Source organism: Triticum aestivum, chromosome 3A, assembly GCF_018294505.1.
Source record: "Triticum aestivum cultivar Chinese Spring chromosome 3A, IWGSC CS RefSeq v2.1, whole genome shotgun sequence".
Lineage (NCBI taxonomy): Eukaryota > Viridiplantae > Streptophyta > Magnoliopsida > Poales > Poaceae > Triticum > Triticum aestivum.
In genome coordinates this window covers 724,853,248-724,858,531 of record NC_057800.1, presented here as the reverse complement: position 1 = coordinate 724,858,531, position 5,284 = coordinate 724,853,248, and the positions used below count along the sequence as shown (strand labels likewise).

General features: G+C 43.1%; 1 pseudogene; it reads right to left on the bottom strand.

Moving 5' to 3' along the window:
* Window positions 1-901: 901 nt before the first annotated feature.
* On the bottom strand, window positions 902-5,068 carry LOC123057270 (flavonoid O-methyltransferase-like protein Os11g0303600; annotated as a pseudogene).
* Window positions 5,069-5,284: the final 216 nt, after the last annotated feature.

The window sequence follows — 5,284 nt, the reverse complement described above, 5'->3', positions numbered from 1 at the left end:
GTTGGCTGGAGCTCGGAGCTGGGACGATCGATGAGGTTGGAGTGGGTATATATATATACACGTACGCGCCGCGTGTTGCACGTTAGACGGCTCTGATTCGTCTCGAGGGTTCGCACGCGCACATGAATGGACTAGATATGGTCCTGTTTGCATTCCCTTAGTGTCATCTTCTTTATTTATTATTCCTTCTTCTTTTTTGGGTGCATTTTTTCCTTTTTCTTGGATAAAATCATACTAGTAAGTTTTTTTATCTACTATCCTTTCTTTTCTTCTGCTTGCACAATCTGAGAAACAAAGAAAAGGAAATATAAGTGATTTATATTTTTTTCTAGGGAAATAGTTATGCTGGTTTTAAAGCTTTTTAGGCTAACTGCATATTCATTAATCACAAATAAGGCGAATACAAGCACACAAGTGAAACCCATTAGAAGTGTCGAGAGACAACACACGTCTACAGAACTTTAAAGAAAACCTCTTCAAGAAAAGGAAAGTACAAAGCAGTCCTCAGGTATCCTGGCCTACCATCGCCGTCACTAACCGTCGTCGGGCTCGTACGAAGCCATAGCTCAGAAGAGCGTTGTGAATTCACTACTAGGAAAATACTTATACATAGAATTTTAGCAGTAACACCTGTTTAGACACATACGCTACTGGTATTTACCAGTAGCGCCGGCCAGAACGGACGCTACTGCTAGTGAGTAGTAGCAGCGCTGGTTGGCGCGGGTCGTGCTGCTGTTTAGCGGGCCGCCGGGGCTAAAGGGCAGGCCACTTAGCTGTAGCGTGTGTTTTGCGCCAGCACTATAGCTAGTGGGCTTAGCAGTAGCGCTGGCCCATTGCCCGCGCTGTTGTTAAGCCCACTCCCTCTGCCCCCGGCCCGGCCTGCCTCATCTCTCACTAAAGCTCACTCACACTCTCCACACTCCTCCCTCTCAATCCCCCGCGCGCCACCGTCGACCCGCACGCTGCCGTCCCCCGGGCCGGCCCTCCTCCCTGCTGCTTCGGCCGCCCTCGCCCGCGCCGGCCTGGTGGCTGCAAAAGTTCCTCATTGGAAGGAGAGGTTGGCATTAGCATGGACTGGTGGTTTCCAACCATGATGCTTTGCTATCATGTAGTGTAAGTGCCCAACTAGAGAAGGTTTGAGGTCAACATTTATAGGCTTGGAGCCTCGTATTACATTAGTTGTCTCAAGTTGGATAGCCCCATTGTGTAGCATGCAATGCTACACTATTTGTTATGGAGAAAATTTTGTTTTTGCCACTCTAGATTTTGCCAATTTTCCTTATACCATTCTAGATTTTGACATTTCACTTTTGCCACCCTTAGCTTTAGACAATTGTCACAATTTCCATTCCGTGGCAAAAGCAGAATAATTTTATTTCATTTTTGCCACTCTTAGCTTTTGAAATGTATCACAATTGCCACTCCAAAATTTTTGCTTTTGCCACCGGAATGGCAATTCAGATAATTGTAAAAAACTAAGAGTGGCAAAAGTGAAATGTCAAAATCTAGAGTGGCAAAAACAAAATTTTCCCACCTGTTATGCCACATGTCACTATTTGGTTGTTCCATTAGTTTTCTCAAGATGGACCACCCCATAGTGTAGCATGCAATTGCTTCACTAGCTACATGCTATACCATAGGTCAGCATTTGGTTGTCCACTAGTTGGAATGAATAAATACAACATTTATCATGCTGAGTCTGTAATGAGTTGTCTGTTTTATCAATGTTGTATGTTTTGTAAAATATCTTATGCCACTCATGGTCATCACAATCCTTGCCCGATTTCATCACCGTCATCATCAGATCAAACAAGACCTAGGACTTGAACATGTCTTTTTAAGGAGACCCGACCATTATATTCACAATGATCACTTTCCCCCTGGTTTGGAGATCGCCTTCTTGCATCGTGTCAAGATTTTTACACAATCCTCATTGTTCCAGTCATGTAGCACATACTATAACCAACACTCACATAACTTGATTAAACGGTTCATAAGAAAAATTCACCCAAAATAAATTTAGTGTCGTTACCTTGAGGAACAGCACATCAGTCATTGGAATGGAACTCCTCATGTCACCTATAGTGTACGTGGCCATGTCGTCTGCTGAGATGGAATTGATCACGTTAGGGAGGTCTAATACTGAGCACTTGGTGTGCGAGAAGCCCTTGTCGATTACCCCCGCTGTCGGGCCAGTCCCACTGGCAACGTCAACTATCGATGCACCCCCTGATCACCTTGTCGTTATTGATGATGATGCAGTTCACTGCAAACTGGTATCGGCGCCATGCAGACGTTGAAGACCTGATTTATCTTTGGATCACGGGCCATGATTAGCCACCGACTTGTGCCATGCTCCATTCTATGGCATTTCAGCTAAGGCCGAGCCTTCGTCAATCATGAAACACTCAAAGAGGTGCATGGCCGCCGTGACATGGTACTTGTTGGTCTGCGAGAGCATGAACGGTGAAAAGTCTGTGCCTGGTCGGCGTAGGTGTCGGTTCCATCCATGAGGGGGAGAGATATCAGTGTGATATGATATGTACCGATTACACCCATGTTAGCGCACCCTCTAGTTGCCGAAACATCAACAGTAAAGATCACAAGGTAGGTAGGAACCTCATGAACCGAGGTAGTGCTACTTGCGATGGGTGTTGGGATTCCCCGAATAGGAAGGGTGAAGTAGTGTAGTAGCAAAAAGTATTTCTCGCAGTTAAAAACTAAGGTTTATCGAACCAATAGGAGACGCCACACAAACAAGATAAGAGATACCTGCACAGACACATAAAGCAAATGCTTGCACCCAACGAACGTAAAAGGGTTGTCAACCCCCTTGTTCTTGCCAATTGCAAGGATTAAATCTGACAGTTGTAGATATATAAAACAAAATAATAATAAAAGGGAAATAAAAATAGCATTGAATTTTTAGGGTTTTAATAAATATGAAGTGAATGGACTCAGGGCCATAGGTTCACTAGAGGCATCTCTCTCATGAGCATAGCAACAGTGGGTAAAAAAATTATTGTTGGGCAATTAATAGAATAGCGTATAGTTATGATGATTCTTCATGCGCATGATTGTAAACCCAACGACCAGAGTTCGATCCACGTCGGGGACGAATTTCTGGAATTCTCATGAGGGATGCTTCTTCTATATCAATAAACCGTGGGTGCTAGTGCCCATGGAGTTTCATTTTTTTTCAATATATAGGCATTACGTGTGTAACAAGTAGACCGAAATCCATCTGCATCTACTACTATTACTCCAACCCTCGACCGCTATCCAACATGTATTTTATGGTATTAAGTTCATAATAAACAGAGTAATGCTTGGAGCATGATGACATAATGTAGACACAATAAGATCAATTAATATGCTTAAACCCCATAGTTTTACCATTAGTAGCAACAATATAAATATGTGCCCTGCAACTCCTTTTGTCACATAGTAAGGACACCACAAGATTGAACCCACTACCATGCACCTCTCCCACTGAAGATAAATTGATCTAATCGGCCAAAAAAGATAGATAGATAGATAGATAGATAGATAGATAGATAGATAGATAGATAGATAGATAGATAGATCGATCGGAGGGAAATACGAGGATATAAAATCACACATAATAAATCTCAGAAAATACTCAAATACTTTCAATGAATAATCTGATTATAAACCCACAATTCACCATATCCCAACAAACAAATCACAAAAGTTTACATCGCATTGATCTCATATAAGATCATTGTATTGAATATCAAAAGAGAGAAAGGCAGAAAACCATCTAGCTACTTCTATGGACCCATAGGTCCTATGTGAACTACTCACACATCATGATGGAGGCAACAAGGTCGATGAAGATTTCCTCCCCAATGGCACCCCCGTCGCCAGAGTACCCAAAAAGGCCTTCAGATAGGATCATGGAAGAATAGAGACTTACGGCAGCTCTACAATTGTTAAGGGGCCTCTCCTAGTGGTTTCGGGATATGTGGAAATTTATAGCGCTGGAATTAGGTCAAACGGAGGCAGAAGTTGGCCACAAGGCACCTGGGCATGCCCCCTACCTTGTGGCTCCCTCGTGTATCATTTGTTCTTCTCCCGAAGCTTCCAGGGTCTCTTTTTGTCCAGAAAATATCGTCAAAATGTTTCGTCGTGTTTGGACTTCGTTTGTTATGGATTTTTTAAAAAAACCAAAAGCATGCAAAAAAACAGAAGCTGACACTTGGCACTGAATTAGTAGGTTAGTCCATAAAAACAATATAAAATTACATATAAAGCATACAAATTGATAATATAATAGATGAAGCAATAGAAAATTATAGATACGTTGAAAACTTATCAATTAGATAGGACTTCTTGCTCCAAGGTACTAGAAGGGCGGTGAGTTGGTCTCGCAGAGAGGCAGTGTCGCCGACGATGGCAATCCCTAGATTGATGGTGCACTCGAGCGCCATGGATTTAAGTAACTAAAGGTGAGGTTTCAACGCTTGGCGTGCGGTTGCAGAAGGTCCTCGTCGGAAGAGGTTGGCATTAGGATGGACCGGTGGTTTTCAACCTTGATGCTTTGCTAGCTATAGTGCAAGTGTTGTCGGAGTGTCAACTCAAGACAACATGGATCAAGGATACCCTGTATTTTTGTGTTCAGCCGGGTGCTAAAACGCTCCGTGGGAAAAGGATCACAAAAGACACAAGAATTTGAACCGTATGCCCTATTCTTCATTGATATGAAAATGTGTGTGTGTGGGGGGGGGGGGGGGGGGGTTACAAATGTTGTTGTGTTATAAGAGTGGTGCTCGGGGTAGGTAGTAGTTGGTGCTCTGGGTCCTAGCTGGGTGCTCGAGCACTCCTATTTCTCCTTCTCTAAGCTAGGTGAACATCTTCTATGGTCCTCTTTGGATACTCTAACACAGTTAGAGTTAGAATTATTTTTTAACCCACTCTAACCCAAATAAGCATCTCTTCACCGGGATAGTTGGGTTAAATGAAACTAACCCACTTTAATCCTCCCTGTTTGGATACTTATGGATTATTTGAGCCTCCAACTAACCCAAACTAGCTCTAACCCCATGATCCAAACAGGGATGTATTTGCCTGGGATGTGCGAAGTGAGAGTCCATAGTATGCTTGTTTTAGCTTGTCTAAAAATGGCTACGGTCCTCCACTTATGTAGGCCCGAGGGCACCACAATAGCCAGTTTAGTATGTGAACGGATACAAGTAGAAGTAGGCGCCCGCCTTGCATATATGCAATTTTTCTTCGGTCTTTGCAGGTGATGAGCTGACAC